The sequence below is a fragment of the Struthio camelus genome, chromosome 2 (genome assembly GCF_040807025.1).
Source record: "Struthio camelus isolate bStrCam1 chromosome 2, bStrCam1.hap1, whole genome shotgun sequence".
Taxonomy (NCBI): Eukaryota; Metazoa; Chordata; class Aves; order Struthioniformes; family Struthionidae; genus Struthio; species Struthio camelus.
In genome coordinates, this window is record NC_090943.1 from 164,530,842 (window position 1) to 164,544,013 (window position 13,172).

The window sequence follows — 13,172 nt, forward strand, 5'->3', positions numbered from 1 at the left end:
TTGTGAAACTGGAATCTAATAGTCTAAAGTTTAAGGAACTGAAATGCCAGTGCTTGAACAGGACTAGCTACAACAGTAACCATCGTCCCAACCCGCTTCCTCAAGCGGCAGTTTTCAGCTGATGCGACTGCAAGCAAGCAGTTCTTCCTCAGGGCGACGGCCTGGCACAGCGTGTGGGGCAGGGAAACCCACTGCTCGCATGGGAAGAAGCCAACGTGCCATTGGCAGCCTAAGTTTATTTAGAAATGTATTATGCCCATTTGTTCGGCTGCCAATATTGTCCTTTAGCTTTAAAGGACTCCACACTGTGGGTGGCGAGCACCACAGGGTGGAAAGAGAAGAGTGATCAGATGTCTTCCCAGGCTTCATTCGGTTGCATGACCAAGCCAATCCATCTCCTCTCCCTCCCCAAACACCCTCCTCACCCCTCTCTGCATCTGTCTCACTCTTTCCTGAATTGACTGGCAACCCATTGCTACGAATACTAACGCCTCCTCTGCACCTGGGTGCAAGGCTGGGCTTTGGGAACAGAATAAGTGATGAATATCGCAAAGATGCACTAAGCATTTCAAAACATGGAAGAGACTGCTTCTGCCACAAAGATTGCAGTCTAAACAGACAAGAAACAAGCTATTGTTCCTGCTGCTCGCCAGTGTCAGGCCATGCTTCCCACCCCCTCCTATTTTCAATCTGCCGTCGTTTAACAGTTCATAGCCTCTGTCCAGCTGCAACTACTTCAAAAAGTGGGTGGTTCCTGCAAGTTAGAGGCGAAAACATACTGAGATTATTCTAGAAGGAACAGGCTTGTAGTATACTCAGAGATGAAGAATGTCATTTGGCTCTAGGTCGCACCCCTACAAGCACATAGTGGTTTCTTTTTGTGTGTCTTGCATTTTCCTATTGATATTGCAAAGCTGAATACTCACGTTGCAAAACATTACAGCTAAAGCTGACAGGACATCTGAATTTACATTTATTTATTAGGTCATACTATACAGGTTATGGCTACTGAATTCAAACAATCGGTGGTGTCCTACCACCTATTAAAACTGCTTGCTCCTTGCTGCTCTAAGTTCTCTTTAAAAACATGTCAACATGCCTGAGCTGACATTTTCCGTGAGGAAAGTTTAAGGTTTTTTTCTTCTTTGATTTTTAAGGAGGAAAGTAGAATTTATGAACCTGAACTTGTTCCTGAGAGCTCCCAGACCCCTCTGCTGGGGAGAGCTCTAGCACTCTAATTGGTCTTAACTGGACTTAAACTTGGCACAAGTGGCCAAGGTGTTAAGGACACACCTTTCATTCTCCTTAAGAAAATCTTATTATAAAGTCAGCCAAACGTAAGCATTTGCACAAGCTGAAGTGCTCAAGACTAGATTTAGGTCACAGCCTTCTACTGCCTGCAAGTCTCAGCACCTCAAGACACATTATGATTTTCACAAGGGCTGGGTACACTCTGGCCTACAGCACAGCAGAAGGGGCTGGTGAGTGAGTGCCCCAAGTTAGCACTATCCAGAGTCAGAATATTCCTTGCTTCTCAAAATAAGGCTTTCAAATTCCTTCCGGATGGACAACAAGCAGTTCTGCATCCTTGGATGACTTTTTTGAAAACCTTGTCCACTCATGCTCCAGGTTAGCATGTGTGACTTCAGGTAGAAAACTTCAAAAATTTCAAGTTCCCTCTCCAGATCATTTTACAAGAGGGGTTGGGATTACTCATGCCTAAACTTTTATTTAGGATTAAGATTTTATACAAAATTTCATAAAGTGAAGTATGTTTTACTTAAGGGAAAAAAATAGGAGATGTTCTTAAGTTACATTCTCTGGGCAGAAGGGGAAGTGTTTTGAATTTGCCAATATAAAGGGTTATTATAAAACTGCAATGCCTCTGTTTCATGGAATAGGCACGTAACATAGTATGGTGTAACTTCATCCAAGCATACAAACACATCCTAACATCTTGCAGGAACATAATATTTGGAGCACTCTACAACTGTAGCAGTAAGAAAATGACGTCATCTGTTTGACAGTACGCACAAGAGCATCCTGAAGGAAGCAAACCAATAATGTACAGCAAGAGTAATCCGTCCTTCCTCCAGTACTGCATTTCCTGTCTGGATATCTGCGCACTCTGCTAATAATGAAATTCTCCTTTATCAGTCTTGTTACTCTTCCATTATGCTATATGCTTATCAGGAAATACATTCCTGTGTTTCGATACAGTGCAGCTCTGTTGAGTTGACCACCAGTGCCTCCACTCACAAGATCTTCTTCGGAGACATTACACATTAAGATTCTTATCATTTAGATTTTCCTTCCTAAAAATCAGAACTTCTGTAAAGAATAAGAATCCACCACATAACAGCGGTGAAATGATAAGGATAGAACAAAAAACAAGGGAAGGATGAAAGCACATGGAAAGATTTGTTTGATAGTCAAGTGGGTTTTTATGCTGTACTAGTTTAAGGCCAGCTCTTTCTATTAATTTTTGCATCACCCACACGGTGCTAGCAGACTTCCCATACACATTCGTGGTAGGAAAGCAGCTAGAACAGCTATACTTTTGAAGCTATACTTAGTCCAGACAGGAAGTAGACAGTTCAAGGCTTAGAAAAGTAGTGAACATCCAATTTTAAAACAGGACTTGAAAAGGAAGATCTGCGTTGACTAAGTTCTCGCTGTAAATGGGAAAAAAAAATCTGACTGACAGATGAAAGAGATGCATTAAAACTGCGGTAATTAACTGAAAGGAAGTAGCACAAAACCCAAAAGGAACATAGGAAACCTGGTCAGCCGCACAAAATAAGAGCACTAAAATTGACATACATCCTGCTTTGTACAAACAGATACAGCTGTGGAAAATTTCTGCTGCAGGGACAGTCCAGTTGTGCAGCAGTGAGCGCACTGTGGTGCTCCTCTGTATGGAGACTGTCCCATTTGACTCCACGTCGCTGGGCATCTCCCAAAGACAATGTTCTCAAGCCAAGTATGAAACAAAACAGGCCTGATCCATTTAATTTCAACTAAGGGGCTGGTGCAGGCTCTCCCTCATCCCCTAATGTAGGAGCTGGTGCGTTCGAGTCTGAAACATGGATGATCACAATCCCAACCCTCTGAGCACCTGCTACGCCTAGTTAAATGGCAAATAATAGTACTGATTCTTAGCAGCTCTCAGTATTGATTTAAATGATGCCGTCATCACGCTTTAATGATGTATGATCACCATATTCAGGAGAAGCTTTGAACGGTTTCTTACTGCTACTCTAAGTCTGCAGCCAAAGGGAATTAACAGTAGGGATTACCTCCTGCTGAAGTTACTTAGGGCTCAGGAAATGACATAGATAGACAGGAAAAAAAACACACCCACATTTGAGAGAAACATCAAGTTCAATAGCCATTATATTCATAGCCATTGATTTCCCAGAGGCCTAACCCAGATTTTAGTCATCTGTAGCAACATGCAATACCAAATCTGAAAATGGTGTTGCCTTCTTTTAAGCTTCCAGAAAAGTTACAGAGTATTTCCCATGACTTTCCAGTGCTAAAAAGTTGTTTATTTGTAACTTTTGAGGCAGAACTTTTGGCAGATAGCCCAGAGATATTGTTTCCCTGATCTACCAAAAGCTGGAGATAGTCTCCCCACTCCAATCTCTAGGAAGTCCTTCACTAAGGCTGAAGAGACCTTTGGTCACTAAGGTAAACTTAAAAATTTATACCTAGAAGCTCAAGGGCAGTCTATATATAATGTCAGCTTACTTGGTGAAACAAAGCTACTGACAGGAGACAGCAGGCTTCTCTATGCTTCTTGAAATGTTTAGGCTCTGTGACACAGTATGAAAGTTAAAATGTAAACAAACTGTTGGTCAGAAGTCCTCTTTGGTCTTAAGAGTCAGCATTTAATCACTATTAAGGTCAAGCAGTTGCCGCACTAATAAGCGTCTCCTGGTCTTTGCAGTTTCGCTTTTTAGTTGCCAAACCTGACCGACCAGAGAAACTCACTGGTGCTGCGTACAGCTTAGTCCTAGGACTGAACCGATCCAGGCCATGGGTTTCCCAGGTTGTGCTCTCCCCTGCTAGCCAAAGGGCTGGTGTTGCTTTAAGCTTCCCAGTGTATGCACGATGTAAACACAGCTGATCCACCGTAATTAGAATTCTCACTTTTGAGAATTTCAGTTTCTAGTCTTCTTTCTGCGAGACTTCATGCCAGTTCTGTACCTTGTCTTTCACTCTTTGTCTGTTTAGGCAATAAAACTAGGAACTGTCCCCTTACACACAAATTCAGTATTTAGTGCAACAGGTTCCCAGGCTCTAATGAGGTTAAGTGTAAAAACAGTATTTCCTATGGGAAGTTAGAAGTTTGCTGAAATCCTTTAAACGGGTGAAGGGAAGCTATATGTTGCCCTTCAGTCAAACCAAGCCAGTCATGTAGGCTTATGAATCTGAACCTAAGAATTTATCACATCAGTTAATTGTTATACCTCCCGAATTGCCAGACCATACAGAAATTATTCAGCTGCTTTAGAACTATTTTTGGTGGCCAGGTTCCCATGCCCGTACTGTCTCCCAAGATGCGCTGTGATTTCCCCATTTAACTGCCATAATGCAATAAGGAATATTCAGAGGGTAGAATATCTCCCATTGGAATAAAGAAAACTGGGGAATCCTGCTGTTTTTTACTGAGCATTCATTTAAACTTAATCTACCCAAATGATCTGTCACAGTTTCAGCGTTCCTTTTGCTTTTGGCAAGAACAAAAAAGCCATTGTCCAGCACCGAAACAGCAGCGCTGGAGTCTGCTTGTCAGTCGTGCCAGTGCCTGTTCCCATGCAGCAGGGGCACGTACCGCATTACTTCCACTACTGTCGAATCCTGCAGGACCGTGACACTTCTAACATCTCCATCCTGTGGCTGAAGCAGCCAGCAAATGAAGGGAAGGCAATCATTACACAAGTTTTTTCCCCAAGGGAATCGAGTGAAAACCCTGGCTTGTCCGGTCCTTCAGGACCTCTCTCCACCAGTTTGATTTGAGACTAGCTACTTTGTACTGTGATCAGGAGAATGATTTCATCTCTCAGTTCATATATGTTCCCTGAAGAAATTTTGGTTCAAAGTTGTCAGAGTCCAGCCTGTTCAGGTATGTGCAGTACTGCACTGCAAGGAACTCCGGCTGAAGTTGTGGCTTCCAGTTCCCCACACCCTCATTCCATGCAATCTGTTCAGTTCGTACTGCAAAACACCAGCTCCACAAACCGTACGCGTCCTACGTAGCCTCTCATTGCAACATTAAAAACTGGTTTCATTACCTCAGTATTTTCCAGAAATCTCCATATGTCAGAACACATACCAAGTAACTTTTGTGAAGGGCACAGAGCTTATTAGTACTCGGGGGACTGTACAAACCTTTAAGAAAAACTATTTTTGCTGCATCAGCTCCTCAGTATTACCATACCATCTGCAGTTAGAAAAGTCTTGCTGTTGCTGTAACTACATTACACTACAGATAAGTTAAAAGAGTGCAAGATTTTTTTTAAAAACCTGCTCCCAGCACCAAGTCCAACATGTCATCAACTTAATGCCACTCGCTGAAGTTTTGCTGTAAGTTATGATCATAACAAGCCCATAACTGCAAGGACTAAAAACAGCAGGAGAGGCTTTGCCTATGTTTACGTGAGGCATTTGACAGCACCTGTTTACAGAGTATCTCCACTGCTTGCCCTCAGTGGCCGGTTTTTCTGCAGCTGTTTATTTTTGACACATCTGTGCCCCCCCCCCCCAAAAAAAAAAAACATGGGCTAAAATCCAGAAGTCAAGCAGTGCAACAGCTAGCAGGGAACTTGCTCCATACTCTCATCACTTCGTTTTTTAGGTTCAAAATACAGTTCCTATTTAAAGAGGCAACTCAAGAGAAAAAATAGTCCGAATAACCTATCCGGTAAACATCTCTATGTGAACCTGAAAGGAGTTCTCTTCTGGGGACGGGATGCAAAAGCAGGCGGGGTGGGCTTTATAAAACACGGCGGGGAATGCCAGTTCCCAGGCGTTTCGTAGGCAAAACACGAGAACAGCGGAAGCGCTAACCAAAACATCCTCAGTGGCAGAAGTTAAATGACACGGCAACTCATCAGCTCCGGTTCCCGGACGGCGCTCGCTCGGCCGACGCTGCCCCGAAGCGCTCCCGAGCCGAGCGGCGCCTGCGGGCGCTCCCCGGAAAACCGAGGCTCTCGCCCCGCACGAACCCCACACCTTCACCCCACAGCCGGCCACTCAACACCTGCGGCAAACCCCCAAGCAGGGGGCTGCGAAAGCAGGGCGCCACACGCGCTAGGCACCCGCCGCCCTCAGAAAAACCCCAGCGTTGGTTTCAAAGCTTGTTTTCTCCCGGCTGGGTGCTGCAACAGGAGACACCGATGCGCGGCAGCGGCTCTACCCCACCAGTCCCTAGCTTCCCCTCCGCAGACGGAAGGGAGGAAAAGGGGTTAATCAGTATAAATAAATTAATTAAAAAGGGAAAAAAAGGAGAGGGGGTGATGCTTAGCGACCCCTTCCTGCCGCCTCCAAGGGCGGCGAGGTCCGGGGGGAGCCCGCCAGCGTGAGTCCTGCCTTACCCGCCGCGGGAGCCGCTCTCCGTGCGCCGTCACTACTACTACTACTGCCGCCGCCGCGCTCCTGCCGCCGCCGCCCGCGGCCGCGGGGCGGATTTATAGCCGGCGCCCCGCCCGCCGGGCGGCGCAGCCCGCTGCCGCCTCCGCGCCGCCGCCCGCTCCGCGCTCCGGCCGCCCCGCTCCGCCGCCCCGCGCCGGGCGCGCCGCGGAGCATCCGCGGGGATGGCCCGCTGCCGGGTCACGCAGCCCGGCGAGGGGCTCGCCCCCGACAGCGCCTGCCCGGGCCGGCTGAGTCCCCCGAGAGATCAAGGCCCCGGGGAAGGAGTTTTCACCCTTGGGGAAGGATGGGGGCGAGTGTTTGCCAGAGGGCCCCGCCAGCGGCAGTGGTGGGAAATGCCCAGGCAAGGGGTGCAGGTGATCGAAATCGGCGGGGGGGATGTGTGCGTTACTATGTAAAATTATGTCTGGCTCATATGGTAATATGACCGCTCGAAACGAACTCTGGTTTCAATAGAAACAAAATAATGCCCTCATGATTGTCTAGTGAAGTTCAGAGGGTGTAGTGAGTGCAGCAAATGCTGTATGAGCTTCCCAGAAAACAACTTTCTGGCAGGAAGTGCAGCTAATTGTTTGTTCCAAAAAGAGGCTGGAGCCTGCTGACTAAAGAATATCTCTAAGTACACACTTCTGCGTGTAACTGCCCTCAATGGGGTGGATGAAACTGTGACAGCTTGAACTGCCTTTTCTCTGTTTTCTGTAAGGCACGCTTACCCCGTGTGTATGATTTCACTTACCAGCCTCACTGTTAGGACAGGTTACTGTGACCCTAACTGATAAAATCCACAGCGTGTTGTCACACTCCCTCATGAAAAGGAAATCAGAAATTCCCAAAACTCTGCAACTGTCTCCATTAAAACTCTCTGCCTCCATTTTCTCAGCTGTACAATAAACCTATTCAATCCGGTCTATAAAAGCTTGGTGGTGTTCAAATGCGTATGAGCTTCTCTGCTCCTAAACCGACTTCTAAACCTGATTCAGAAGTGTTGCCTTCGGAGAGAGAACACTGGAAATCTCTTTCCATTTCCACTAGGAAATGGTGGAAGACCATGTCATGCTGCATTAACTCTGAAATATGAGTAAATCTAGAAAAAAAACAAATGTCTTATAATATTTTCTTATCGTTGATTAGGTTATGCCTACAAGGATGAAAAGTATTTCTAAAACAACAAGACAAGCATTTGTCATTCTAAGACACAGACAGCTCCGCTCTTTGTTTTTTGAACATAAAAGACCTAACCGTGTTTGTGTTCATTTTAGTCTCTGAGTCCAGAAAACCAATGAGACCATCAAAAGTAATTTCATTTGTAACTGAACCGATTTTGAAGTCAAATCTTCAACATTAAGTCATCAACTCACTGGCTTGCTATGTTTGTTGTGGAAGATCTATCTAGCCCAGTGCTTCCTGAAGTTATGGAATGAGTACAAATACTGGAACAAGAAGATGGGCCTGACTAATTTTCCAGGAGATTAATCCTCCCGTCTGGTATCTGATCATGAAACAAAATCCTGGCTTAGAAACATTCAGTCCTTCAGAAAACAGATCTGGGTCAGTGTCTGAACTGTGTGGTTTGGCCCATCCTCAAGCAGTTTTTGCAATCTGCTGTGCTTGGCTGCTTTTTGGGGAAGGGGCCTGCGGCTCTGGAGAATCAGATGGAATGAACTGGGAGTCAGACCTCTGCAGTAAAAATAGTGAGGATTGTTCTGAGTAGGGAGTGAATTTAGTAATTTCTTTTCCTTTGGCCTTTACAGTTTGTTTCTTGTTTAGATCACATGTAGTGTTCGAACCCCCACAAATATTTGAGACAAGCAGGCAGACAGGAGCACCCAGAAGTCAATAGCTGCTAGCCCACGTGGACAGGAAAGCCTGGGAATCTGCATCTGAACTGAGCTCTCACTAGCTCAAGTACTCTTCCCAGCTATTTTGCCAGTTATAAGGCTGGGAATAACACAATGATTTACAGTATCTTTTGAGAGTGGATGGCAGATTGCAAAAGAAAACAAAGTCATTCCAAAAATCCAAGTTAGGAAGTATTTTACTGTATGAAGATGTAATAGCTAAAGTTTGTACTCAGCGAGCCAAATCCTGCCTTGTGCCGGAAAGGAGCACAGCTGAAAGCTTAGGGAGCATCTTTCCCCTCTGCTTCAAAAAGTCTCCTTGGAAGACAGGTCAGGAGAGCTGGGATGTCCCCACTGAGTTTACAGGAGTGGCACCACTGACGAGGCAAGAGCAGCTGCCGCAGCAAGCTCTGGCCCTGCGCGGGGTTGTGCACAGCTCATAGAGCACTCCTGTCCCAGCCGAGCGGTTCACGCGCTATTAGCAGGACGCATACACACGTCCAACTTTTAGGAACCGCTGTGCTAAAGAAACGGGCAAGTTGCTATCCACAGGAGCCCTCTGTAAAGCTAATGAGTATTTCTACTATACGTATTATATTTCTCTACTAAACCAGCTTTGTAAGGCTGATAAGCGCTTATCCTTTTCCAAAGACTACCTCTGTGCGCGCTGGCTGCCAGCCAGCAACATCCATTCCTGTACCAGCAGACTGGCTCTTCCGACTGATGCAAAAGCACCACCAACCCCCAGTGCTGTCCGTGACTTCTACTTGAGATGGCAGCATCTGGCCCCAAGGTTTTTAGAAGTGGGGTAAATAAGTCCTTAATTTACCGTTTTGCTTCACTTTACTAAACTGGGTTATTGTGGGTATACACCCGCACACGCACTCAGATGCATGTGCACAGGGAAGGGAAATGGTGTATTTCCGGACTAGAGAAAGGCTAACCATACGGTGCTGAGCAGAAACCTGGCTATGTGTTCCAATACCTGGGAGTAACAATATTTCAGCATTTAAATAGCACTTTAAAGCCGTTAACTAATCAATGCTTACAAGGCTCCAGGGGAAAGAGGATGGTGGAAATGAGGAACCAACAGACTAAAGACCTCGTCCAAAGTCCACTGGCGGGTTACAGTTCCATCTATCTCAATGCTATGGAAACAAATTTTAATCATGAGACTGTTCTTCTTTCCTTGACATTGTATTTCTTGCTGTGCCAACATTAATATAGGATATATAAATAGTAGTGCTGCAGCAGCAAAGAAGGAAAAAGAACTGAATAAAGTAGGAGCATAGTTTTTTTTTTTTTTGAAAAAAATATTGTGCATTTCATTAAAGTGATTTCTGCACAGGGTTTACGTTTAAGCAGTGGTAATATTAGTCACTGCAAAAGTAGCTGGGTGTTCCCTTGTTCTCACTAACAATACAGCAGGGATAATTTTGGATTAAGCTACATATTTTATGAAAAATATACTTGATATTTGCTGGTTCATGTCAAAAGAATTCCCTGTGTGACCCATCAAATATCACACCCATCCGCTGGGATTTTTATTCTACTACAACCTTTTGTTGTTGCCTTTGGATCCCTTAATGATGCTGACATGTAGCCACATGGATGGGTTGTCCTTCCAAAAATTATCCACTGCGGCTTTGAACCAAGGGCACTGACCTTAACAAAAATAAATAAATAAATAACACTATAGATTGCAGATTCACATGCCCTTGTCAGAGACTTGCTTGATATTATTCATATCCCCACATAAGTCCTTATTTCCAGTTTGGAAACTGGAAATAAGTTTTTGGCAAGTTTATCTGATTCAGTAAGAACATAGATGTGGAGTGAGTCATCGTTAGTTAGTCTTGCAATATGGACTTCCTCTCATCTGCAAAAGAAGTGAGGTAGTTTTTTTTTTTTTTTTGGTACATTTGTTTAAAAGCCCAGGATCTGTCTATATTTCATTCAATGAACTGAGGGACTTTTTTTTTTTTTTTTTCTGAACAGGTATGTCCCATCAGGCGGTTTTTAGTGGAGCATTTTACCCGGGGAACATTTTGCAGGAAGTTCTGTGAATTAGGGTGGAATCTGTAAGCTAAATTCGCAGCAGGACTTTGATGCTGAGTAACAGAGCTGCCTAGCCCCAAGTCAGACACTCGCACTTTCAGTCCAGCGCTTGCAGACGGTTAATGCCTAAGAATTGGGTTTCAGAGAACTCAGCATGCCAAGTGAGAAATATTAAAACTAGCCAAGAGAAAATGCCGAGAGAGACGAGGTCTAAAATACATTATGTATTTGTTTCCACGTAAGGTTTACAGCTCCAAATTCCCTCCTAGAGATAAATAGCTATGATCAGTCAATGCTTTCTCCAGTACTATCTCGCAGTCCATAACCCATGGAAAATGTGGGTATCTGGGAGATTGTTTTCAAATACTTTTCTCATTCAGTTGAGTTTGAGCACAGCTCTCCTGCTTACTGGGAAAATGTTTAAACCAGCAGTCTACTGGCTGGTTATATTCCGATTACACAACATTTTGTTTGCAATCACTCTTGTCGAAGCTCCTGTGTTTTGTAAAAATTATAAAAATTCATCAAGCCAGACAGGAAAAAGGAAGAATTTGATTCTGTACCCCACAGAAATCATTTGCAGTGGTGGGGGGGAGGAATAGTTTTATATCCTTGCTACAGTTAGAAGGGGGATTGGGACTTGTCTCGTACTAGTCTGATACTTCCACCTCTCCTCCAAACAGTAAGATTTCACATTACAGTATCTAGATTAAAACCTGCCACGGTTTTACAAAACACCTAGGACTCATGAAGAAAATCTCTATTTTCAAAGCTATCATTTGTGCAAAGACTAGGCCAGCAGGCACTCTCTGAAACCTTACACAGGGTAAGATGGGGAGGAAAGGGAGGAAATCCCAGCTGGAGTTTGGGGTGGAATCTGGAACAACTCATCTTCACAGAATGACAGTGCTTTTATGCCCATTAAGTGGTAGACATAAATAGACACTTCCTAGATTTGGTGGCATCCCAGCAGGGTTTTTAAGGGTCTCAGTGGTGTCTGCATTTTGGACTTGGGAGGTTCGGTTGGATTCAGCTCCCACGCTCGCCATGGTCACAGTGGAATGCACTACTGCGAACTTGCCTTCTGCCTCGCCTGATCTAGCCACAGGTTTTTTACTCAGGTTGGTTCTTTGTTTTACTCCTCCTTGTCTCCTGGTTGCCTCTGGGAAGGAGCATAGCCCGTGTGACACTGCGCGTGTGCTGATGGCCCTGGCAGGACGTGTGTGGTGTCTAGCTACTCACCTGCTCTCTCCTGTTTGCTCAGAAGGCTAAACAGAGAGCTATTTTGGGTCTGCTAGGAGAGCAAAGAATTGGTTTTACGGGTATCTACTAGCCCCATTCACAAGGTTATTTAGGCCTGCTGAAGGAATACAGTACTCCAGGTCTGTCCACCATCTGTTAAACACACATATACATACCTGTATGTACCATCATATAAAGTTTGTTTCTTTAGGGAATCAGGCTAAACACAGACAAACACAGTAAGCTCCCTTACAGGTGTAACTTTACCGAGCTGGCATGAGATATTATTCCTTTTTTATTCATGTTGATTCTTTTAGTGCCAACTATGAGAAGGCAAGCACAGAGGCCTATTTCACCTGTGAACTAAAAACAGTGAAGTAACCATGCCCAGAAGTCAGGAGAAATGAAACACTGCAAGGTTATAAATGAGGGGAGATTTTTCTTAATTCTCTCACAGGTAGGTGACCTTCTCCATCTCATTCCCAGCAAGAAATTTTACATTCATCAAAGAGAGTTCACTCTGGCTAAAGCAATCCAGTCAGAAAGTGCTGCCTTCCATGCTAACAACGACCCTATCCCATCTCTCCTTCTTGAAGTGGCATCTTCACTTTTCTATTTCAAGTATTAGACGGGTAGAGAGCTCAGCTGATGCCCACAGTTATCCACCTACGGCTAGTTGCAGCTGTAATCCTCCCTCAATCTGCTTGGCCAAGGTCTTGGGGTGCCAGAGCCCCCCATATCCACTCAATGGGTGGGGAGAACTTGGCCATCAGTTGGGACTGCTGTCCTCTCAAATTCAATGCCAAGTTTAAAGGTGTTCTTCTAAGGTTTCCTCAAAGCTGCTTTCCTATACTAGGAGATGCTGATTCCATACACTTGAGGACTAGGAGGAAAGCTCTGAGTCAACCCACCCCAGAAGTATAGCATTAGGGACGTTCAAACTGAACTCATCTGGGGGCTGCACAAGCAGCGTGCAGCCAGTCTGAAGCCTTCAACTCATTATGTAAAACAGGATTTGCAAGAACCTCTTCTTCTGCAGCGACTGTGTGACTGGAGAGGTGCGGGGCATGAAGGTGTGCTCTGACAAGCTAGGCCACTCAGAGCAAGAGATCATAGGACTGGCAGCCATCAAAGAACCTCCTGATTCCAAATACTTTGGCACTGGTAGTGTCAACCTATGCATCTGGTTGGTCGAGTCCTGCAACTCCTGAGCCAGGCAGAAGGCACCAAATGCCATTTGATACCTTTTCGATTCTCTTTGGTCAGTATTTGCCTTAGCAAAATTTCCCCAAACCTGCACTGTCTCCCTTTAGCCCCCACCTGTCATTATTATACCTTGAAAAATATTTCTCTACTAGCTAGAAATCTGGAAAATAA

At 44.9% G+C, this 13,172-nt stretch overlaps 1 protein-coding gene across 1 annotated transcript in view; it reads right to left on the bottom strand.

Moving 5' to 3' along the window:
* Positions 1-6,720, bottom strand: part of NDRG1 (N-myc downstream regulated 1) — a 38,945-nt gene extending 32,225 nt beyond the window's left edge. Inside the window, exon 1 of the mRNA XM_068933366.1 lies at positions 6,603-6,720. The gene's annotated coding sequence lies outside the window, so the exon portion shown is untranslated. The remainder of the gene's footprint in view (positions 1-6,602) is intronic.
* Between the last annotated feature and the right edge of the window lie 6,452 nt (positions 6,721-13,172).